This window comes from Sceloporus occidentalis, unplaced genomic scaffold (genome assembly GCF_023333645.1).
Source record: "Sceloporus occidentalis isolate IW3139 unplaced genomic scaffold, rSceOcc1.0.p SCAF_61, whole genome shotgun sequence".
In the NCBI taxonomy this organism is placed as follows: domain Eukaryota; kingdom Metazoa; phylum Chordata; class Lepidosauria; order Squamata; family Phrynosomatidae; genus Sceloporus; species Sceloporus occidentalis.
Window position 1 is genome coordinate 5,623,960 of NW_028317041.1, and position 25,842 is coordinate 5,649,801.

Here is a 25,842-nt window from a genome sequence, read left to right on the forward strand (position 1 = left end):
GACTGCTAATTGCTTTAACTTTAGATTTGCTAGGTTTTGCTGCTGGTGGTGATGGTGATGATCGTAGCGGAGAAGGTGGAGGCTCAGGGGAAAATTGTGCACTAGTCATTTGCACACTGCTCCCTGAGGAATCTGATTCCTGACCACTCATCTCCTCTACTTCCTCTGGCTCATAGTCTAGTTCTTCATTAGCCAGATCGAATGGAATTCCTGCTAGGCTGGAGCTAAGACTGATATCGTCGTGAGACTCGTGACTAGTAGTAGTGCGAGCAGGAAGAACAGACTCTGCACTTGGCCTCTCAGTCTCAGGCTCCTCTGCTACCTCGCTAGGTGGAGTTCCACTATGTGTAGCCCTCTCTCTAACTGTCTTCACAAAAATATTGTAAGGACTTGGTGGCTTGCTAGAGGTACTAGGAAGACATGGCGTGGCGGGTACCGGCGGGAACAGTAGGCGCAGCACTAGTGGTGGTAGAGGTGGGGGTGGTGGTGGTGGTGTTGGTGGTGGTTGTTTTCCATACAAAGGAATGAGATCGCTTTGGTTTGGGAACCCTCTGAGTCTTGCTGCTAATTTGGCTCTGCTTGGTACCTTGCATGCTGCTCGTGGATGGGGAAGATGCTGCTTGGGGCAAAAGGCACTTCTTTTTACTCACTGGGCTAGTAGAAGTACTAGTTGTACTTTAACTTTGAACGTGCTTCTGGTGCTTTAGGCTTTCCGTAAACAACCATAGAGCTTGTGGGCCTAGCCACACTACTACTGCCTGCTTTTGGTGACTTTCCTTTACTTGATGATCCTTCAAGCAATGCTTCCCCAAATGATAAGCGAGAACTTGGCCGACTAGACTGACGCAAAGGCTGCATCTTAGAACTGGTGGTGGTGGTGGTGGTGCTGGTGGTGGTGGTTGTAGATGGAGCTTGTCCCTCCTTAGTCCCAAAAGGAGGATCCATTTCAAATTTTGTGTTGTGTGTGTGTGTGTGTGTGTAGTGTTTAAAAAAACTTTAAAAAAAAAAAAAAACTTAAAAAAAAAAAGGGGATAAAAAAAATTAGACTTTGAATTTACACGGCCCTAAGAGCCTATCCTACTACTATGCTAAACGCTCGGATGCAGCACAGCAGTGTTGCCAAAGCAGTCACAGTGAAAAATGAATGGATCTCTCAGGCAAGCTCTGGTCTTATAAAGGCGCTTTCAGAATTCAAAAAACAGCAGCACAGGCATTGGACGAGACCCTTAGAGTGACGTCACAAGAGTGAGCTGATTGGAGAGACGAGGATTGAAATTTTGGCGGCTGCGCGGCAAAAACGAAGACGATCGAAGATTCTTCGTGGTTGTGAGTCTTCGTCTTCTCCTACGTTTTGCCAGTACTGTATTCTCTTCGGCACGAACAAAAAAACCAGCCTCTTCGTGCTGGTTTCCATGTTTGCCCGAAGACGAATGTGCAAGTCTAGTATTTACACTAAAACAGAAGTATAAGGAATGAAGTAGTTCTCTCTGCTTTCATGACCATGATGTTTGTAGATATTTCCTTATATGCTATTTTGTATGGTGGATCCTTGGTGTGGACACTCAAATTAACACAACCAGACACATAAACACACACACACACATACAGACACCAACATTAACATACCCACTGACGTACCCAGACAAACAGATACACACAAACTAACATACCCACACACAGTCACATACAACTCACTTACTCTACTGGGAAACCTCACTTTGTCCTTTATGTGAGCTGCCCCGCTATTACCACAAAGTCATGCAATGTGACCCGGCCCTACCCAGCCTCCTCCTTTTCAGATGGGGAAATTGCCCCGTTGCCCCAGATTCGCCCATAAATCTTGTGCTGGTCAGCAACATGTGATATGTATGTTTGGAAAAAATGGCTGAATAACTTCTTATACACAATGCTTTTGTGAGATGTGTGAATTGGTATTCAATAACCATAGATAACCTAATTTTATTTTATAGCTTGGTGACATTTTGTGATAAATGCTAAATCCAACATAAAAAATTACAGCAACAGCCACAAATTAAACAAATGGTCGCAAAAACAGCTTTTTTAGACTTTTGTCCACTTCCAGTTCTATCCTGATCATGAGGACATGCTATTTCCCATGCTAATCTAATCGTGAACAGAAAACGAAACTCTTGCTATAACTTCTCAATGTTTCTGAATGTCTATTTTCAGTCAAATATCAAAGGCGTGAACAAGTTGCTTCTACTTTCTAGTTTTCTTTTATTTAAGTGCTCTGAAAATCCATTGCATCAAGCAGTCTACCCTGCTGCTTCATTGCTATTACTTTTGGATAGTTACACTACAAGCTATTTTGGGTTTAAATTGAAAGTCAGAAGTCATTTAGTATTGAAAATGTGATGCATTTGACTGCCTGGTGAAGCAGTACAATAAATACATGTATCCTACTTTCCAATGCTATTCAACTGAATGAGGATGAGACAAAGCTGAGTAGTAGCTGAATTAGATTTACCATAAACATTTTAAACATGCCAAAATATCAACAGTTTTATATCAAAGTAACAAAAATATCAGTGCACATCTAATGCAAGATAAAGATAATCCAAATGAGGAAAAACAAAGTAAATACCCTATTGTGAAATGCAACAATTTACACAGCCACTGTTTCTGAACAGTAACAAAAACAGCTGAAACATTTAATACAGTGTAGAATGCAACATTTAACAAAATAAACAAAAGTGATTTATTTATTCTCTCATCTAGAGTATTCATATTTTGGCGGAAAGGCAACACAAGAAACAAAATGCTAATTTATAGGAAGTGTATGCATGCGGTGAAATTACATTTGCTGGATAGAAAGAAGTAATTTCACAGATTGAAATCAGTTTCGTAGAAAGCCAGTGTCCAGTCCAGCCCTTTATGGGGTGTGGTTGTAAAAGGGTTACCACCAACTAACCCCCCGACTACTTTGTTGTTATCAGTGCAACCACACATAATCAATTCACCCCAAATACTCTTGCTGCCTCTTCAAGATTGTATTTAATGTATTATCAGTATATCTAATAGAAGTCTAGGGGATCTTCCTAATGCTAAATCCTGTCCTTCAAAGTATCCATCACACAGCAACCAAGATCCTTGCCTTTTTCTTAGCAGCAGAGCCATGAAGCTTCCACTTACTGACTGTAACGTGCAGCTCCAGAAGGAGCTTCTTACTGGCTGATCCTGTCACATGAGAGGAAGCGGGAAGCTGACTTTGTCATCACTGACGGCCCTAACGGGTCTATCTGTATCCCTGCAAATATCCCTGCTGCAGGAAAGGTGCCCCATGCACTAAATGGGTTCCCATCTGGGCCCTCACATCACAAAGTACAACAAGTAATGTGGTTTTGCTGTGCAGTACACTGAAGCAAGTAAGCAGTAAATAGGGACCACTTACCACCAGTGGCCCTAGGCCAATTGCCCCAATGTTAGTCCTCCGTGGATTAAGGGCAGGGTTGGGGACCTCTAGTTATCGCGCTGTACTACAATACAGGTTTGATGGCTCTCCCTACTACAGGACAGCAATTAATGGCTCCCTGTGTTAACATGGCAATATGGCAATAAAATCAGTATGTATATATTTCCTTAGGATTACAGGCTGGAAAACGCTGTTGATGATAAAAGTGTCATGCTACAAGACAGATGTGCTAGCGCTTAGGCCATAAAAGAGGTGGGACACAGATTTAAAGAACAATAATTCTCATATGAATACTACTGTAGAACATTATAGGGTAGCTGTGCTAATGTATTTTAATATCATTACTACAGCTGACTATTTTATTAAGACAAAATATTGTGATACAGGACATATGGAATTTAATGTGTTAAATACATGTACAATGCTGCTTCACAGTCTATAGAGGTCACAGAGCACAAACTGCACAGCACAAAATAATATTTGTTAGCTAATTTCAGCCTCAAAGACCATTATAGATCCCATTTGTCTTAACCTCCCTTTGAAAGCAGCTGCTACTGCTATGTTGCTTGATCATTTATATTCTAGAGATTCTGATTAAAGTTTAAATAGCTAGTGAAAGCTTTGGTTTCAGTTTCTGATTTTTGCTGCTAAAACCTGAAAAAAACAAAAAAAATCATGCCTGCCGCAGTCCCTATGTAATATATTTGATATTGCCAGTTCAAACATTACAGAGTTCACAAAAACCAATAACATGGATCAGAAAGAAATAAAATCTTTAAAAATAAATAAATAAATGGGATGTGGGTAATATTGATAACGACAATAATTCTATTTGCTTTGTGATTTTAGGAGTTCACTTTAATGGCTTCAATAGAAATATTAGAACATATTAAAGGTAATTTGTTTTAGTATTCCATTTGTTCTCACTGCTATTACTAAGTAGTTGGGAGCTGAGACACTTATTGCGAAGACAATTCAGCACTTTGCTAAAAAACTTGTACAGTACTTATCATCCCAAGGGCCACAATTATAAGCACTTCAATACATTACAGAGGACAGGAACAACAGAATGTGTTATTAAAATGTATTTGCTTAACCATTGAGCTGTAAGCGCAGTTTTGTACTCCTATGCACAAATGTACACTGTTGCATACTTTCTTAGTGAGATCCAAGTTTATATATGAACTAAAAATTTTATAAAATGTTCCCCCCACTTTTGCAAGGTTGGTAGTTTTTTTTTTTCACTTTTTTCATCAATCATACTAAGATAAGAGTTAGAAAGAAACAGAGACAGTTGTATATTGAATTTAACTTTGAAAACATGCAGTTATTCACATATTTATAAAACAGAATAATTTTAATACACAGTGTTTGATAAAAGAAAATGTGTTTTTTGTCTACAGTTTTGTTTCCTAAATAACCTAATACTAACAATAGGATCCTAGAGACAAAAGCTGGCAGGGGGAAAAAGTAGTTCCAATAGACAAGATCATCTCGATATGTGGACAATTTAGACCTTCAAAGCTTTCGCAAGAACGTTTCTGTGACTTTTATAGTGTTTTGTCATTCATTACCTCCTCTCGCATGATAAAAGATATCTAATGAGACACCCCATAGGAGTCCTTTATGTAAAAACCCTAAGGTAAGAGCCATGTTATAAAATAGAGGGAATTTTCAAATATACAGTAGGTACTGTTATTTTGAAAAAGAAAGTACGTCCTCTTTGAATGCTATGGTTTTACATATCAGGACATAACAGCAATCATTTGCTCATTAGCAGGTCTAAAATTTAGGTAAATATAACCTCAGATAAACAACAACCCATGACATATTACACTGTTTCATGATTTATTTAACAAAAAGAAAGCCAAAATGGAGAAGCCATGAAGTCTTCATTGTGTTACCTGATTTTGTCCTAGGTTAAATACTGTCATGTCATTGCCAGTAATTTTAAGAAAGAGCCCAAAGGGATTAAAATGCTGATAACCGAACTATAATAAGCTCATGTCAAAAATGCTTTCTAAATTAGACAAGTGTTTCAGATTTTATAAGACAACTCATTTATCGATGAGTGCATGCCTATTTTTTTTATATATCATTTTTTCATGTGAATTCTATGCTAATCTGTTTTGTTCTAGGTTCTGGGTTCATGCAAATGTTCCAGACAGCCAGTGCAGTTCAAGGCCTAAAATGGAAGATCTGGGTATAGGGCAATCCCCCATTTGCATTACCTAGGTAATCAGGTGCCACGCACTGCAGTTTACAAACATTGGCCTGGTCTCCTAGGGGAAAAAATGTATACTTTAATATGCATCTGTTTTGTATTCAGTATCTATCTATCTATTCCTTAGAATGGAAAGCTGTTCACAACCATATGCCCTGCATTAGTCAACGTATTCTAAGAGAAAGCATTATTCAGTACTATTTGTTGGAATGTTTCTCAAGGTACACATAAAATAATTATGTGTGTCGTATTTAAAAACGTTTTGTGAAATGTATTGCTTGTTTTTCTGGGAAGTAAACATTACATTATTGATGTTAATTCCATTATAGTATTACAGGAAACTCCAAAAGAATCTCTTACAAGAGCTACTGCAGCTTCCATGAGCAGCAGCAGCAGCAGCAGCAAAGGAAAATGAACAAAGGCTTATATGCCAAAAAAAAAAGGGCCCATCTTAAAGACCTTGCACTTTTTCAATAATTGCAACTAGGTTAGGATTAATATCAAATACATTCCCTTTTTGTTGTATTTATTAGAAAGCAACAAAATCTAGAGGTCAAATCTTTAGTTTTACTGTTTTATCAAATCAAATATATTTTGTCTTAAACTTCCATAAGTAACACACCTTTTTCACTGAGAGCCAGGGGCATTGCTAGCTCTCCAAAAGGTCTGGGGCCAGAGCCATCAGCAGATTTGATAGAGGTGGAGTCTCTCACATTTCTGATTTCTTCGTTTCCAGTAATCTCTGTGAAATATGCAACCAAGTCTGCTTTAGACATCCCATTTACAGTAACTATATAATATGTACATATGTACTTGCCCCAGAACCCGGATCGCACCACAAGATTTGCCTCCGCACCCAGATTGCAAACTGATGATTCGCAGAGATTTAATCCACAGGATTTACCTCTCACGCAGATTGCACCCACAGTGGTCTCCAGGCCCGGACTGGCCATGGGGCCCGGTGGGCCGGGCCACGGCAGGGCCGGATTGATTTAGGGGCTGATGGAGCTGCAGCTCCAAGCCCCTACCTTAAAATAGGCCCAGTCAGGACCGGACTGACTGGGCCTCTACGGCCGTCTATAACGCAGGGCAAAAGGGGCACCTGCCCCTTAACCCTGCAGCAGCTGCGACCGGGCCCGCCACTCTAAGGGGCCCGTGCAACCCCCACGATTAATTCCGCGGGGGCCCGCTACTTACTGGCTAGCCGAGGATGCCGGGGACGCAGGAATCCAAAAGAATCACGTGACGTACGTGACGTACGTCACATGACCCTGCTGCGCATCTGCTTCCTCCTGTGCAGAAGAACAGGTTGGTCTGCGAGCGCCAAGCGGCACGTACTCTTTAAATCTTCAGTTGTTCAGGTAAGGGGAGGCTGCATGAAGGAGTGTTTGAGATTGAGTGAGTGAATTAATGAGTATCTGTGAAGGAGTGAGTGAATGAATGTTTGTGAATGAGTATATGTAAATGAGTGTCTGAATGAGGGAATTAATGAGTATCAATGTATGAATATCTGAATGAGTGAATGGATTATCTGTGAATTAGTGAGTAAATATTTGTGAATTAATATGTGTGTGTGTGATAGCATGGATGTGTAAGGGGGGCAAAGATATCACAGGCAGGCTGTTTTGGTGGCAAAGATGCCACAGGCAGGCTGTTTTGGTGGCAAAGATGCCCGCCTGTGGCATCTTTGCCGCCAAAACAGCCTTGTTTTGGTGGCAAAGATGCCACAGGCGGGCTGTTTTGGGGCCAAAGATGCCGCAGGCGGGCTGTTTTTGGGCCAAAGATGCCACAAGTGGGCTGTTTTGGGGCCAAAGATGCCACAGGCGGGCTGTTTTTGGGCCAAAGATGCCACAAGTGGGCTGTTTTGGGGCCAAAGATGCCACAGGCGGGCTGTTTTTGGGCCAAAGATGCCACAGGTGGGCTGTTTTGGGGCCAAAGATGCCACAGGCGGGCTGTTTTGGGGCCAAAGATGCCACAGGCGGGCTGTTTTGGGGCCAAAGATGCCACAGGCGGGCTGTTATGGGGCCAAAGACGCCACAGGCGGGCTGTTTTGGGGCCAAAGACGCCACAGGCGGGCTGTTTTGGGGCCAAAGACGCCACAGGCGGGCTGTTTTGGGGCCAAAGACGCCACAGGCGGGCTGTTTTGGGGCCAAAGACGCCACAGGCGGGCTGTTTTGGGGCCAAAGACGCCACAGGCGGGCTGTTTTGGGGCCAAAAACGCCACAGGCGGGCTGTTTTGGGGCCAAAGATGGCAAGTCCTATTCTTCCAATCTGGGTCCTAGGCAGGTCTGGGTGCCAGGTCTGATTTGATACTAAGGGGGGTGGCTGGCATAAATACACAATGTAGGGCTGGCTGACGGGGCAATACGCAAGGGTGTGGGGGCATTAATTCACAAGCGAGTGCTGGCTGGGGCATCAGTGCATCACATAAATCAATACTAAAGTGGGGCTGCTCTCTTGAGTGCATAAATACACGTGGGGGCTGGCAGCATCAATACACAAGAGAGCCAGCTGCGGCCATCAACTAAATCAAAGGGAAAGCGTCCGTGGAAACCCTCCGGATGCGGGTGTCAGTGTGGCAGAGCCTGTCCTGGTGTTTGTGTTTAGGTGTTGGTGTGGCAGAGCCTGTCCGTGTGTGTGTGTGTGTGTGTGTGTGTGTGACTGACTGGGTGGCAGAGCCTGTCCTGATGTGTATTTAGTGATCTGCTTTCTGGCTCTTTACTTTCTGTAGGATTAAATTGAACTATTTAATTTTTACTTATCCAGAGATAAAACGCCCTCCTGAATTTGTCACTTCAGAGGTCAAAAAAACATTCTAGGCCCAGCAAAAGTAAAGGTATTGTGTTATTTACTCTTATTTCAACCTGCGTATCTTATTAAAAAGGATTTGTGGCACTAGATTGTGGCTTCAGGGGTCCCGTGTATGATGACTTTTTTTAGTCACATTGCTCAGCCTAGAAGATTGGCTGAGAGCCGCAATTCAGTTGGCGTGGTCTGAGTTTCTTAGTTTGTGACTGGCTGCGAGAGAGGATCCAGGTCCCCTGCAGTGCTGCGGGGAATTTGGATTTTAGTGCGCAACTTCCACTACTTCACTTCCATCTGCCCCAACAGGGGTTAATATATCAACAGAAGAAAAACAGGGCAAATAAGCACCACTGGGTAAGCTTAGCCTGGAGTATTATCTTAATTTTTTTTGCTTATTTTCCCCATGTTTCTTCTGTTGATATATTAACCCCTGGTGGGCAGATATAATTTTTTCGGGATCTATTAATTATGTGCATTCTTGAATTTATTTTTATTTTTTTTTGATTGCTGTAATATTTGATTTATTGCTTGTATTGTCCATATATTTATATATATATATTGATATTGTATTATGTATTATCTATTTTTTTTGTCTATTTATTAAAGCATATATTTTCATACCTATTTTAGCACTGTCAGTTTTTCTATCACGGGACAGAGTGTCATATAGGAGGTATAAGGGATATCAGGGGGCACAGTGGCATCTCTGGCATATAAATAAATAAATAAATAAATAAAAATGGGCTGCTCAGTCTCAAATGCCCGGGCCTATTTTTTGTCCCAGTCCAGGCCTGGTGGTCTCTGAGTCTCGAGTCTCCTCTTGATCCTCGCCTTTCTCATTATTTCTTCTTTTTCTCAGCTCTCCTTATGCTCTTGAGCTCTCCTCTCTATCCTTTTATATCTCAATTTCCTCTGTATCTCTCTCATTTCTCTTTATCTCTCCCCTTCACATTATCCCTCCTTCTCTTTTTTCTTTATCTCTCATTTCTATACCTTCCCCTTCTGTTTACCGTTTCCCTTTTGCTTTTTTACCTCATTCTCTTTATCAACCCACCTTTCTCTTTTTCTCTCCGCAACGGATCTCGGTACCCCTAATCGGTATATCCGCTAAAGTCAGCTTCTTCCGCTACTCCAACCGCTGAACCTCTCGCTTATTATCGGCCACTATATCGCCTTCCGCTCAAAAAATATCAGCCGAGACTAGATGCTTAAGGGTAAAATCATAAACTGTGTTTAATGGGAAACACACTGGTATGTAAAACAGTACAAGGGGGTAATTTACATGCAATAGTAACAGCAAAACCCACCTGATTTTTTATATCATATGTTTGTCTTATTTTACATTTAGTCAGGGTGAGACACGAGAAAATCGGGGTATTTTCATTTGACACAAATCCATAATTTTTTGCCGTGCAAATTAAACAAAACCTATGTATATGGGGGTAGGAGATGCAACTGAATACATTTCTCTGCAATAACACATAACCTGTGTGAAAAATCCTAAACAACAGAAGTGTTGATGAAAAAGCACAGGAAATTATTGTTATGGTTGACTTTGGCAGTGATCGGTGGCGAAACAGCTACATGACAAATGTCTAGAAGCTTTTAGCAACATACCTTGGGTTGTCGGCTTTATGTAAACATATACTTTTGTGGGTATCTTTTTTGGTTTTGTTGTACAAATTTAGTTTGTTACCAAAATGCAAAAATTCAGCAGTTCTGAAAAAAAAATTTTTTTTGCTATTTTCTCTAAATAAAACAATATATAGTTTACATGGGTACAATATTCACAGTAAAATGGAATAATGGTTAAACTGACATGTGGCAAAACAGCAAAAAAATGCAAAACAGCTCCGGTATTTGAAATACGAGAAAACCCTGGTATTGAAGGGGTTAAAGCATTGCATTTCATTTGGCAGCACGTGTTAGTGTTGAAATAGGCAGACACCGTCTAGAAGTTTTACAGCTTTGTTCACATACTGGAGGTCACTTATGGACTAGAAGTTAACAATGTGCATCTGTAAGAGTCCCAGCTATTGTTAAAATACCAAGTCTTAACAAAAAGGAAAGGATGTTATAAGAAGCTGGCAGTACCTGTGGTTGATGTCAAAAGCGCTAATCATTGTATTCAAGGTACATCGGGTGATGGAGGATGGCCAATGTGTTTTGGTCTCTTAAATGTACAAATGGATCATTTTATTGCCACCACCCAGTAATGCCCTATCTGGCTCCTGGATATCGTTTAAAGTACTATGTAACAATAAAAGAAACTATATTAAAGATATATGGTGCATTATTATAAAAGTAGGATTTCATTGTATTTTTCATTTTATTGCTATAGCTCCAGTCAACCAACCAACGGCTTTAGAGATGTGGTTTACAATAGACAATACAGAAGATAATAGTGAACAGAGAAAATTACATAAAGGATTAAAGTGCTATGCCTGGGTTTGCAATCTAAATGATGTCATTGGACCTCCTAAATTGGAGATACTGCGCATTCTATCTGAAATGCATTTGACTTCTTTATCTTCTACTTATTATATCCAGGGCCGGCAGACAATGGAGCCGAGTGGGGCAACAGCTCCAGGCGGCACTTTTTTTTCTTCAAGCGAAAGAGAGAGAAAGGGGCGGCGAGTGGTTTTCGCTTACCAAGCTGTCAGTACCCGCTCAGCGCCCCTCACTCTCCTCTGCGGCGGGTCTCCCTGTTCGGTCTCAGTGCCGGCTTGTAATGTTGAGCGCCGGAAGATTTCCTCATTTCCAGTGCTCAGTATTACAAGCCGGCACCGAGACCGAACAGGGAGACTCGCTGCAGGACTGCTGAAAGGTAAGTACAAGGAGGGGGGGTAAGGGTAGATAATAGGGAGGGAGGAAGGGTAGATAATGGGGGGGGTGGCAGGGACGGAGGGAGAGGAAGGGTAGATAAGGGGGGGGCGGCATTTTGTCTTGGGCCGGCCCTGATTATATCCATACACTAAAATCTAATCAACTAATATGTATAGTATACAACAGTGACAATTTAATTGTTTACCTTCACCAGATTTTGTAAAAATCTCTACTGTAGAAAGAAACACCCCAATTATTTAGAGGTTTGCACCAAAATTTGCTTAAAGAAAATAGAGGTTATTTTCAAAGAAATCACTTGAATACTGAGGAAAACTAGTATCAACACTGAAACAACTCCACTGTATTACATATCCAGGCCTAGGCCTTGGGCGGCAGGTCTAGGGGGCATCAGTAGCCCTGCTACAAATCGGGGGGGGGGGGGATTGCCTGAGATCCTGCTGCACAATGGGCCGGCCACAGAGGAGATCTTTCATCTCCCTAACCAGCTTACGTATATGTTCAGCGCAGCTTCCAAAGAGTGTATTAAAAGGAGCTGTTTGTCTTTCAAACACAGCGTGTCGGGATTTGATGTCATATCCTGGTGTGCAGTGTCTTAAAGGTGCACAGTTCCTTTTAATGGATTCAGGATGCGGAGGGGGCAGCTATAGGATACCACTAGTAGCGTTGTGTAAATTACAATTGGGCAGTAATATAAAAAATTATATATATATATATATATATATATATATATATATAGAAGGTACCCTTCACAATTAAATACCACTTTGGATATGAATGAAAGAACATGAATACTTATGTACAGTTAGATTCCAGAGCAACCAAAATTAATAATAAGATATATTTCACCAGGAGTGTTTGTTTAACATAATAACAGCAGTCATTTTCTTTTTTTGTGTTCCCAAATATTGGTCTACCCAGATGAAACCATGAGTGCATAAAGTAAACTGTCCGGTCCACGATTAGACACCTGGTAAACCTACCAACAAGTTTCTACTCTCATCCAACAGGTGTAGAGCACTGAGGGCAAGCAAAAGTATGGACCTGAAATATGATAGAGCTTCTAAAAACAGATGCAAAACACTGTTAGACCCCCACAGAAAGACCATCTCTGCCCTGATGAACAAGGAGAGGAAAGAAAGAGAGCTTTGGCAGGTAAGTAAAACAGATAATTAAAAAAACTTTAGTGACAGAATGCCTTTATACAGATACTGTGCATAACAATGAGTATCCACTTCTTTTTTCTCTTCCTAGAGTTGCTCTAAAATAAAATAGTGAAATTAAAGACTCTGGCATTGGTCCACTAAACAGTGAGGTGTCAGTGAATTGCAGTGAGATCAATCACTTTATCTCATCACATTAATTATGAACTATAAGAGCCAGCTTATTATTTATCTTGCAGGAAGAGCGAAGCTACACTGTCATAATAGGGTCTATTCACTTGTATGAAGAAGTGGGGATAGCGCTCCGGGCAAAACAACCACCTTACCAACCCACCAACCACTCACCCAAATAATACACAGGCAACTGTATATGGATGAAAACAGACCACAGCTTTTATTACAAAAACACAAACCATACTGTTTTAGCCTATTTTCAAGAGAAAACACACTTAAAACAAATAAATATTAACAATAAATAGTATACACAGAAAAAAAGCATCCAAAAACACACTACATTACATTACATTTATTTATAAAGCCTTGGCAGATTCCGCAGCGCTGTTACAGTCAGTGATGGATGTCTGGATAGTCCAGTATAACTTTTAACTGCCAACTTATGAAGAGTCCACTTGGGGAAACGGCCACAGCAGCTACATTCCCAAGCAAGTGAGGCCTAGTAATAATAAATTAACTCAGTCCTTGCTTCCATACTTCCAACCACTGAGGTAATCACCTCCCCTTTGTCCAATACAACAAACTGCTCCCTGCGCTGCCATCTACCAGTGCTAACCACCAACTGACCTAAAGCTTGGTGGGCACAACCAAGGTCATTGACCTTACCACAAGAGTTTAGGGGATTGAGATCCGCCTTCCATCTTTAACACCACCTTCCATATCCACCATCACCAATTCCTGATCGGCAAGGACACGCCACCCACATGCTGTGACAAAGAAAAAGTTAGAATATGGAAATGACAGAAGAAAACATGGGGAGGGAGGGAAGGAAGTGACTGCTAGCCAGTTACCACAATGGCAATGACCCAGGTCACCCAAAGTTCACCCCTATATCCCCTCTGAATGCACGCCTTTATTACAGGATAAGTTCACTGGTGTTGCCCTTCAATAATGTTTAGTGAAATCGGGAAATCAAAACGTTCAGCTACACTTTCTTTATTAAAAAAGAAACCAATGGATATTTTTTGGAGTTAGACAAATATTTTATTGTAGTTTGACTAGTGGTACCTTGGGGGCTAAAAAAACCTTGATCTCAAGATATACATGGAAAAAATCAATAACCAAAAATATCTTGCATCCAAACTTTCACAGTAATTTTTATATATTTAATTCCCTATAGTTTAGTGAAACTAATTTTTGCATTCCATTTTAATAGACTATTTTTATTGTGGTGCAATACTCTTTTTGTGTAAGCACATTATTTATTTAACACATATATTTTCACTTATATCATCATGATCTTTCTATATTGATTTATACAGAGGAACTAATTTGCTCACTTAATAGGAAAGGTTTTCATTAAGGGCTATTGATTGAAGGTAAAAAATAGAGCTACGCAGGCTGGCTTGCAACCTTTGTGGTAAACCAAGGGTTGGCGAGGGATTTAGACTGGTTTCAAGAATAGATGTATTATGTAATCATTAACATCTAAACTAATATTGGGAAAACCTTTACATTCATGTAACTTGTAAGTGGTTTTGTTTTCTGTGCATTATTATTTCGTCCTGGGAAACACAATATATTAGACTCCAATAAAAAGCCAAATACTGATATTTTGTTTAAAATATTTTATTCACAAACAATACTCATTATTAATCATTTCATGGAGTACATTAACATACTAACTAACCATTAGGAGTCTATAACCCACGAAGGCTGATCTGCTCCAGTAAGAAGCTCAGGCATGCATATTGCATATGTAAAGTGGTAGATTTGTAAGCCTTTCCTTGCTAATTTTAACTATTCATTATACAGGGCTTGCACACTTCTTCTTGCAGGGAAAGATCCAAGGAAGCCAAAATGTACAACTCTCTTACAAACTCTTTATATTTAGATGAGACCTGGCAATCAAGCTAGCTTTGTAAAACGTTTTAGATCATAGTTAGAATTGAATGGAAAAATAGGCGTATTTATTTATTAAGATTACTTTTCATTTTTAAATTACTTTTTTGTGACTTTTTTTCTGGGGGAACATTATGGAATAACAATCTGGACATACGTCTCTTCTTACTAACATAGGAAAAGTCCACTAAATTCAACCTTTTCAAGAGACCGCTAATTACATCTATAAAAAGGAAAAAATCCTTTTAAGCTCATGCCGGTTTTTTTCTCTTAAGGGACAGAATAAATCCTTCATGATTCTAGGTGCAGTCAGAATAAAACATATATCAACATTTTTTAAGTAGTTATACATCCCCTGGAATATCCTTGCTTACCAAAAAGCAATCCAGTTTATTCTTAAAAGCATTTACAATCCTTAGAGTCACTATACCTATAAGTAGTGCATTTGAGAGATTTATGGCCCTTACTGTGAGGAATGTCTATTTAAAAGGAAGTATGTGTCCTCCCATCTTAATAATTGGCTACTTGTTATGTGCGTTATCCGTGGTATAATGATTTCCCCTGAAAGGGCCTCGTACAGACGTTGAATGTATTTCTATATTGAGATGAGACACCCCTTTTCTAGAGTGACTAAATCTAATTTAGCTAAACATTAAAGCCTCCATTCCTTCTATTATTTTTTAAGCTTTTCCATATATACTTTCCTATTAAATCACACTCTTTTCTTACCCAGTCCCCCAAACTGAACCACATCCAGCCTAACTATGTACAGAAGCCTAATCCCATTTTTAAAAAGTGCTGTCTTAAGACCTTCCAGTTACTAATTCATACACTTCCCATTCTCTCGCACTCTCTCTCGCACTCTCTCTCGCACTCTCTCTCGCACTCTCTCTCGCACTCTCTCTCGCACTCTCTCTCGCACTCTCTCTCGCACTCTCTCTCGCACTCTCTCACTCATGTTTTTGCACTGTGCACATAACCGTAATTAAAACATTTTGCAACAAACTTACACCAAGCCCCGAATAACCCTAGAGTGAATGCCATGATGACTTTATTAATCTTAAATTTAAATGTGTTGCTCTTGGACTTTTCTTGACTCAGCCACTTAAGTACCTAAAATGAAGTTATATGTAGGTACATAGGTACTTTATTAGTGTAAGCTATCAAAAACAATGTCAATGTGTGGGGGGGTGCATTCGGTGCATTAGGTGTTTTTGATTGAAAATTGTACTGTTTAAAGCTAGTTAGAATACTACTTATTTCTTAGTAGTTCCTGTCTTACATTATGGTTAAACCATGCTGGCTGTGGTCAATTTCTTTTGGACTTATCTCCATATGTATATACTACTTGGTATAACTATTTGACAAAGTGGGAGTGATACATTTCTGAAACTTGTCCTTGATACATTTGTGTCAAGAAGTTCAACTCATAATCTTTTTTGTGTTTTTCTTAAAAATGCATTAAAGCTCTTATGAAAAAAAGTTAAATCCAGACTTCCCTTATACTACATTAGGTCCACTAATCAGTATAATTATACTTTTATTTACAATGTGCATATTATTGTGTAATTATTAGCTTAGCAAACACATTTACTTAATTAATTAAAGAGGATCTCTATATGTTTACCAGCTGTGATCTCATAGGAAGCGCTTGCTATGACCTCATCAGTTCCACAGTGCCTTAGACATGAAGTCAGGACATACTATGCTATGATTTTGAGATATGCAATCTATATGTGTACAATACATTGAGCATTAATAGTGGAATTGCTTGCTGCATACTCTGCTTTTCCAGAAAAGGGCTTCAATTTAGTTGGTTTATTGACTCAACCCCAATGTTTGAATTGATGCATTAAGTTATCAAGGTGTTAAACTTATCAGAGCAGGTTGTAGCTTAGAAAGAGTATTACATTTATTTTTTTCTTCAAAACTCCGTATGCTGCTGTAAACGACTATGCCACAGTGTTCAAAGGAAAACATTTCTTTTTCCATAGGCATTTCCATGCTGACACCCATCAACCTGTTCTTGGTTAATATTTGACTTGTGATTGTGCCATCTGCCTCCACATTTCTGATTCGTTCTCAGATGTCTACAACATGTGGAGCTATGTTGCCTTTCACACAGCCATTCATTGGGGATACCTGAATAAAAGTGTCTGGAACGTGTTGATCGAATACCTGAAATGTGTCAACCTAACAAACATATCACTTCACAGCTATAGTGGCTTATATATACGTCCATCTTACTTCCAAATCACTGCAAACATATATGTACTAAATGCACATGTTCCCCATGATAACACTATATAAAAACAGAGAATTTAAAAGCAAATAAGAACCATTTTATATGCCCATTTCTTACTGCTGTAAAAACTCAAACCATAGTCCTTATTATTGTCTTAGATTCAGGATCGTCATGTGCCTGTCCCATGCATGTTCAGCTTGCCTCATTGTATCAAACTCCACTACTTCTGCCGGGAGGCTGTTCCACTCATCTACCATCTTCTCAGTAAAGTACATCCTTACATTACATCTAAAATATCAGTTGCTAACGATTAGCTGCTGTGATTCACCTAGACAAAAGCAGACCATGCCACTACCCATTGTAAATATGTCATATGTTTATATTTTAAAACAGAAATGTATTATGATGCTATATGCACATAATAGGAATAATAAATTGCTTAGCTTTCTAAGAGATCTTTTCATTACAATGTGAAAGCAAGGGATCACTTGTAGGGCAGTTTTATTATTTTTCTTTAATTCTTAATGTTGACCACCAGGGGTCAATCTTGAGAGTGTAACTGAGTGCTATACAAATCAGTAAATGAATCTTAAAAATTCTAAGTAATTACTCAGTTATATAGTTTTGCTGCTATATTACAGCACGGAAATATGCCACTAGAAGGAATAATAGTAAATTATGCATAAGGGATAAGGCTGGAGTGGAAGGAAAACACAAGAATAAATAATGTAAGGTACTGTTTTGTAGTGTAACATTTGGAACAAAAGGAAGAAACATTGAGATAATAATGCAATAAATATTTTGAGATTTTCCAATTATGACCAATAGTCCAGTGCAGCCCAGGTTCCCGTAACAGATACTAGAAACATATTTCATTACTATATACTGGATGCAAGCAGTATTGTCACTGGTAATAACCTAAGGAAGCCATTTCTGTAAAATGACAGTACTTACCCTGGGTTCAATAGTGAAGCTGCCGCACTACTGTTAATAATGCTGATGATAAAGTACCAGAGCAGCTTAAGAGTTAAAGGGGTCCTATGTAAAAAAATAAAATTAAGAGAACATAATAATAATACCAGAAATCTACTTAACTATGATTATGTTTACACTTATATTAAAAATCAATCAATAAATCAATTATATTATACAACATAATCTTCTGTTTTCTCCCCTGTAGCCCTATAGATGGAAGTTGTTTATATGACAGGGATGGGGTAACATTGGCTTTATATATACTCAGTAATAATGGAGCAGCTTGAAGCTTACTTTTTTCCCCAGGTACTCACAGTCAGCAATGATTTTCCAACATCTCTTAACTAGAATCCACAAATTTAGAATCACTGAATTTGAAAGAATATACCTTTTATATAAACTCTTTCTATGGTCCTCACAGCCATCAACATCTTTTTCTCCCAGTCCAGGTCCCTTTGAACCAAATTTGGGGAACAGATAGAGAAGCAAGACAAAAAAAGACCCTTAATAAAAGTTTGAGGTTAAAATAATATCTACTGTGTGTATATATATATATATATATATATATATATATATATATATATATATATATATATAATTTGCAGATGAATCAAATATAAAGGCAAGGTGTAAAGCAAGTCTTTCAGATTATAGTGTCATAGATAAAAAAAACTATGAGCTCTCGTCTTACAAATACAGAGAGAAATATAATTAAATCCACCTCTTATGTACATGTTTTTTGTTTCTAGAATATGTTCTTGGCTCTTTAATATGAATCTGACTCAATTGGAAACCACAGTGGTTCCTTGGATATGTGATTTATATTCAATAATCTGTTTTTTTTTTCTTCTTTGATTGCTGGATGTTCTGCTTTCTACCTCATAGCGGGACCATATGTTAATTGTGTTGAGAATGGTCAGCACAGAGACATAATAAACTATGTAAAGTCTATGAAAAATATACCGTGGATTTCTGCCATATTTCTTGAGAAATCATTAGTTAGTTAGCAAGGTAATTGATGCAAAGGAGGGAGAAATGGAAACTCCAGACTTTATTGCATTTTTCTTCAATGAAGGTATTCAGACATGTTTTCTTTATTGTTATACGCTATCATGGGATTATTGGGAAAGTAATTTTTAACATAAATCTCTGGAATATATAAAAGTGCTAAAAGTCTTTTCTTAGAGCTTAGTATACTCTGGAGCAAACATAAAACTCGGTACCTATGTGTTAATTGCATTTTACCTTAAAACTGTGGGGTGACACGTTTAACAATTTTCCATTCTGGCTTCAAAAAAAGCAACTTCTCTCATAAAATGGCTGACTGCACAGGAAACTCCCCTGTGAATGGTTATTATTTCGTAAAATGGAGAAGGAACCAAGTTTCTGACTGGAACACATCTAGTCAGATTAACAGTAGTTGGATGATTTTCAAGTGCAGAGCAAAAGTATTCCTGAACAAATAAAACTATTCTAAACTTTATTGGTTAAACTTTAATGGGCAGTATTATAATAATAACAATTTGGGTGCCGGCACACTTTTCATCAAGTAGATATCAAGATCAACAGTCTGTTAAGGCATTGTTAATAAGACGTTTCCTATTATGCAATGTATTGCCATTTAGTACCAAAGACATTACAGTACCAGCAATACATCCTATAAACAAATGACATGATCTCAAGTCTATACAATACAATGTCCATTAAAAATGGTAAAAATGGTCAATGGTAATTAAAAACAAAACAGTAAATAATAGTTACATAGTTACATAGTTTTATAGGCTGAAAAAAGACATGTGTCCATCAAGTTCAGCCTTTCCTATATCTGTTAATTTGTTGCTGTTGATCCAAAAGAAGGCAAAAAAACCCAAAACACCCCAGTTTGGCTCTTCCCAATTTTGCACTAACCAGGGAAAAAATTCCTTCTTGACCCCAAAATGGCAGTCAGATTTCTCCTTGGATCAATAAGCTGTTTCCCCATAATTAAAGATTATATCCCTGAATATTATGTTTTTCCAAGTATCCATCCAGTTGCTGTTTAAACGTCTGTACAGACTCCGATAAAACTACCTCTGCAGGCAGAGAATTCCACATCCTTATTGGCCTTATTGTAAAAAAAACCCTTTCCTCTCCTTTCTTCCAGTCTAAACGCATGAACAAGTGTCCTATGCATGTCCTGTTTATGAACAGATTTCCACACAATGGCCCCGAATATTTATATAATGCTATCATATCCCCTCTGAGGTTCCGTTTTTTCTAAACTAAGCATATTTAGGGGGGTGCCACACTGGCATACAGGGATGGTCTGGGCTCGGCTGGTCCAAAATTGTTCACAAGGGGCTAGTCCAACCTGGACTGGCCTGGTCCTGTCATACCAACCCTTTGTGAACAATTTTGGACCAGACCAGAGAGGAAGGAGTGTAGAGGGACTGTGGTTGAGGTAAGGGGTGTGTGAGGGAAGGAGAGAGAGAGAGAGAGAGGGAAAGAGAGGGAGTATGTATGCATGACTATATGTACATTAGAGTGAGAGTGCATAAATGTGTGAGCATGTATGTAGTTATGTATAAGGCACATACCTCACAGTCACAGCCCTGTCCCTGTATGTCACTCAGGAAGCGGTTACATGGGCATGTAGCAGTATACTGCTTCTCCAACATGAACATTCAGTCACCACCTCTGCCATTATTAATTATTAATTCCCATAGTCATCACAAGGTAGCAGAGTTCCCAAGGATGAGAGGTGCAAGCCTACAGCCAAGCATGCTCGCTGTACCATGAGGATATCCAGCAGGGAGTCCAGGAGGGTGAGGCCACTCCCAGCCGCCCTATATAACCTCCCAGTTCCCTGCAAATGGTGCTCAGTTATTTAGATGCTCTTAGTGTTATTCGATGTATCCTTTTCTTTGTGCTCCTGTTTCATATTTTCTGTGTTCCTGGACCTCAGATTGCCTCTAATTAACTCTTGATGTCTGCCATTTTGACCGTGGTGTATTTTTTGGCCTACCCGTTTGCCTGCTGCCTGCCATTCTGACACAGGAGTGTAAATTTGTATTAACCCTTTGCCTGATGCCTGCCAGTTTGAGTCATTTCTGAACTCAGTCATATGCATTCTTGTCTGTAGCTTGTCTCTGTTCCTTCTACTACTTTGGCAGGTTCCTTACGGTATACATGTGTGTGTTCGCATGAATATGTATGTATAAGCATGCGTGAGAATGAATGTATATGTATAAGTGTGTGTGAACATTAATGTGTATATGTAACTAACTGAGCATGGGTGTGTATGTGTAAATTGTGTGAATATATATGTATGTGTGTGTGTGAGCATGGTTGGGTATGTTTTTGAACATGGATGTGAATGTGTAAGTGTGTATGAGAGGGAGTATGTTAAAATGAATGTGTAGGGTATAAGTGTGTGTAAAATGTGAGCCAGCTCATACGTGAGTTACAGGAGGCAGGGGCCAATGGGTGGGGTGTCAAATACTGGATCCTCCCCGTGTGCCAAATACCATAGGTACATCCTTGAGCACAGGAGAAAGGGGAAAAAATGTCACTTTTGAAATGATTTATTGCCTTACAGCTTCAAGACCACTCACTGTTATTTACCATAAATATATTTTTTTTAAATAGGAGGGGACATAATATTGTCTTAATATGTAAACATTATACACAAATATTTTGTGATAATACAGAAATTACAAACCCTTGTTTAATTGCAGAGGAATAAGATACTCTTGAGAAATGTAGGCAACGTGTATCCTTTGGTTTAGTCTGTAAATTATTTTCTCATGGCAGAAGGCTGCATAAACTGTGGATCAGTGAATTTATGTCTAATCTAAAGCACATGCTTTTGGTTTTGATCTTAAATACTGATACCTTTTTCATATTCCTGTATTTGCTAGGACTCATACCCCATGCTATCACTAAGATAAGCAAACAAATCCCACTCCAAATATGTTACACCGCAAAGTACCTTTTATTATTTTTTTAAAATTGTGAATATTTCCCCTGAAATAAAGAAGCTGAATTATATATAAAGTCTGAATGTTTGTCAGATTATCAAGTAATTTCCTTTTCTTTTAAGGATCACAGTGAAGAAACCGCTAATTAGGAATAGTCTGGATACATCCAAAACTAGGTCATGTTTTGATGTTAATTATTTCCTATGACTTTGCTCTCACAAGAGTAAAACCATTAGTAAATTATTATTATTTTTTTTTGCTGGGGTACCTTATTTCAATACACGCAAGGCAATATGTAGCAGTAAAAGGGCCCTGAAAAATCACCTGTGGACCCCCTAAAAGTTTCGTAAGCATGCCAAGATCTGGGTTCCTGATTCTTCCCCTTTTCATTACTATCCCGATCACGTCACTCTTCTTTTTCCCTCACTCTACCTTTATCAACTTTGCTTCCTTTTCTCCTACTTACTTAACCCCTCCCACCAAAAAAAGCAAATTCATTGGAGTCCATACAACACGAATACCAATAAACATTAAAAAAAGAGTACTGGATTATTTCATTTATTTCTGTCCAGATATCATATGATTGATCCTCATGTTGGATTTTGGATAATAAGTTAAAGAATATTGTCATAATGAGATGTGAACAGTTGAGTGGGGACTCAAAAAGGATTTAGATATTTAGGTCTTGCATAGTAAAAGAGGCATTCGATCACTGGACTGTCTTAAGGAACTTCTCAGTAAAAGGTAAAACACCTACCACAAAACAACCCAGATGTTTCTAGTCAATAGTTTCTCAAACAAGGATTCTATGCAATTTGCTGTGATTTAGTGTTGATTGTGTTTAGTGTTATAAAAAAATAATTATATGGATAGCATGTCTTTTTGGTTTAAAGAACAGTTACGTTTGTGTGTGGGTTTTATTAAAGATTACATTTCTCTTTCATAAAAATGTGAACTCTCCCAAGACTTATTTTGCGTCAAATAAAATGTTTTGCATTTTGCACTTTGAAAAAGTTTTAAACAAATTATCAATTTACTTGGGTAAACTATGCAGGTCACTTCCTCCTCTGTGGTCCAACAATATTGGGCAACTGATTGGTTTCTTAAAGCATCCCATCAGTGTCAGGAAAGCAATGCAAATATTTTCTGCTCATGTGAGTAGGAGGGGTCATGTTAGACCCCTGCTTGCAACATTTGGCAAGCAGCACTGGAGAGGATGGGTGGTAAGAATATTATGTGTCAGGAGATCCTGCAAATAGTTAGGGAGGAATTACATATGGGTAATGTAACAGTGCATATAATAGCTGGAGGGTCCCTTTAAGTTCTACCATTGAGTATGACAGCATGTTAGCCTGTATAGCAGCAGACTACCATAGTCAATAGCACATAAGGGTCACAGTAGGGTCCAATACTGAACTCTAATCCTAGTAGGGAATGTATTGGGATTAGACTTGCAGAAATCTTGATCACTCAGCTCTTTAAAAATATAGACACACATACATATATATATATATATATATATATATATATATATATATATATATATATATATATATAATGTGTAACCAAAGAAAAATGGGCACTCCTGGGTCTTTGTAGTAAAGTGCGTTACATATATCTGGCTATTTTTGGAGCACCCGGGCAAATAAAAGCCTGTGTATACTAATAGTATTTCTGAGTGTGCAGCCGCTCCCTTTGGTTTGTATATTATATATATATATAATATATCTAGGGGTGAAAGGTGTCCCTTTCTGACATCAGGAAACATGTATTTGGTATATAATTGAAATATATGTTACTTTGTGAATATGAAAGGCCCTAAAGACCAGTTATACAGTTCAATGTCTGTTATACGCAAAAAAAACATGAGCTGATATAGAGGGAGCGCTTATCGCTTTCTATCTGAACTAATTAGTTCTTTGTGCTATCTTATGTTAGTGTCATGTTTCCCTTATAAATCTAAAAATTAACAAAGTTGCCTCATTTATGCTATTGCTTGTAAATTATTTCCAAAGAATTGGCCAATAAATCTTATTTTGTTAAGAAATGTAGATGTTTTGCTTGCTATAGCGTCATTGACCATATCAAGTAATTGAAACACGTCTTGCACTTCGAAGTTTATTATTTCCATATGTAGCAAGGAATGATTTATAACACCAAATATTTTATTGTTATTTATAAATACATGCTTGAAAAACTTCCAACTGTGTAGTGCCCCAGAAATGTCTTTAGATCTTAAAACCTTTTTTAAGCAATGAACAAGTTAGTAATGTTTTTATACATAGAAACTTACCCTGCCCCCTTCCACATCCTTTAGGTGTTTAGGTGTTAGCATATGTGAGTGTTTGGAGTTAGTGTGTGTTAGTGAGTGTATTAATGTAATGTGCTAGTGTGTGCTGATACATGTATATGTTGTTAGATTGTAAGCTTGCAAGGCCTTATTTACTTAATATATTGCTTTTTGATGACAATATATAAAGTTATTTAAATATATGATGCATATTTTTTTTTTTTTAAAGAAACATTTTATTAAAACCCAAGATTGACAGCAATAGCATAACAGTCGGAACATCCATAAAATAGGACATCAGTAAGCTGAGCATGTTCCAAAAAATTGTAACAAATTATGACAGTCTTAATTTTCTCCAAAAATTACAAAAGGAAACCAAAAAAAGCAAACAGAAACAAGAGTTTGGACTTAAGCAATGCTAGAGTCAAGGACATTGCCAGAAACAGTGGTATAGATCAGCCTGAGGTACATTACATTTAATGCAATTTGCATTAGCCCTTAGTCCCATACGAAAGAGACGGGGGGGGGGAATAAGCATGATGCCTAACTTTCAATAGCATGCCTGCGTAAAGGGCAGTCAGTAACACCCTCCTAAATATCTTCTAACTCCAAGGTGGGCATACACTTGAGCCCCCCCTTGTAGTACAGGCAAATATTTTGGCCTCCTCACAATAGAGTACACCATCGCTGTTGAGCACATATTACTCAAGGTAGAGCGAATCAGCTTATCCAGAGGATTTTCCCAATCCTCTGTGCAAGTGGCACATGGCCTGGTTCAACTTCAGAGGAGTGCACTGCAGCGCAGCACAGAGAGATGGCGGCCACAGAGGCAGTCACTTTAGTAAGTAACAATATGACAGGGCCCAAAGCCAGAACAGGCAGATGAATCAGAGTGTAATATGTCGTGACAAAGCAAAACAGTGCAAACGTCCGCAGCCAGCATCATCACAATACAAGTAGGTTAGTAGGGAACAGCCCTAGGATCTGCTCCCCTCTTCTTGGTGACAAAAACAAACAGTGGGCACATTCAGTCCATACAGCTGAACCGTGGCTCTGACAGAGTATCAGTTTCCCCAGTAGGGTTTAATAATGATCATGGTTTTGGACACCTCAACGCGTGGCCTTGTCCCCTCCCCCGGGGCATACAGGGAAACCACAGAACCCCGCCGTGGACACAAGAGGGACCTGGCCAGACGCCCTCCGGGAAGATGCTCCCTGTTTCCCTACCACTCTGCCGGTCCAAGCAGTCCTCCGTCCCTCCCTCCTCCCGTCCGGTGTGGCACAGGTCCGAAGCACACCTCCTCAAGATGGTGGACGGGAGGTTGCAGTCGAGACACGCAATCCACTTGTCCAGCTTCTTATCCTTAAGTCCGTGCCCCCAGAGAATGTGGAGCACAGATGGCCGTGGATGGAACAATGGCCAGAGGACCTCAGGTAAAACGCGAGCTGCACCGTTGAGCCCGCCCCCGGAAGTCGCGTGTTTTTTTTTTTTATGGTGCCTAAACAGCTAAATATGTTTTTACTAAGTAAGAAAGGAACTGTTACTTTTTTAGCAAAACAGTGTCTTGCATTGATTAGTAAAACTTTGTTTCGAATCAGTTGCATGAATGTATAATGCTTCATTTTAAGTGTGGAATCTACATAAACAAACAAAACACTCTATATCCATATTTTTGCTTTTGTTTTGCTCTGGTGTACAATTTCAATTTACTATGTAAAAATAAACATGCATAAATCCTGTGATTTCTGGTGAAGATACATTATTGTTCTTTCTAGATTACATGATCACTTGATCACGTTATAATAAAGAATAATTGTTCGTTGTATT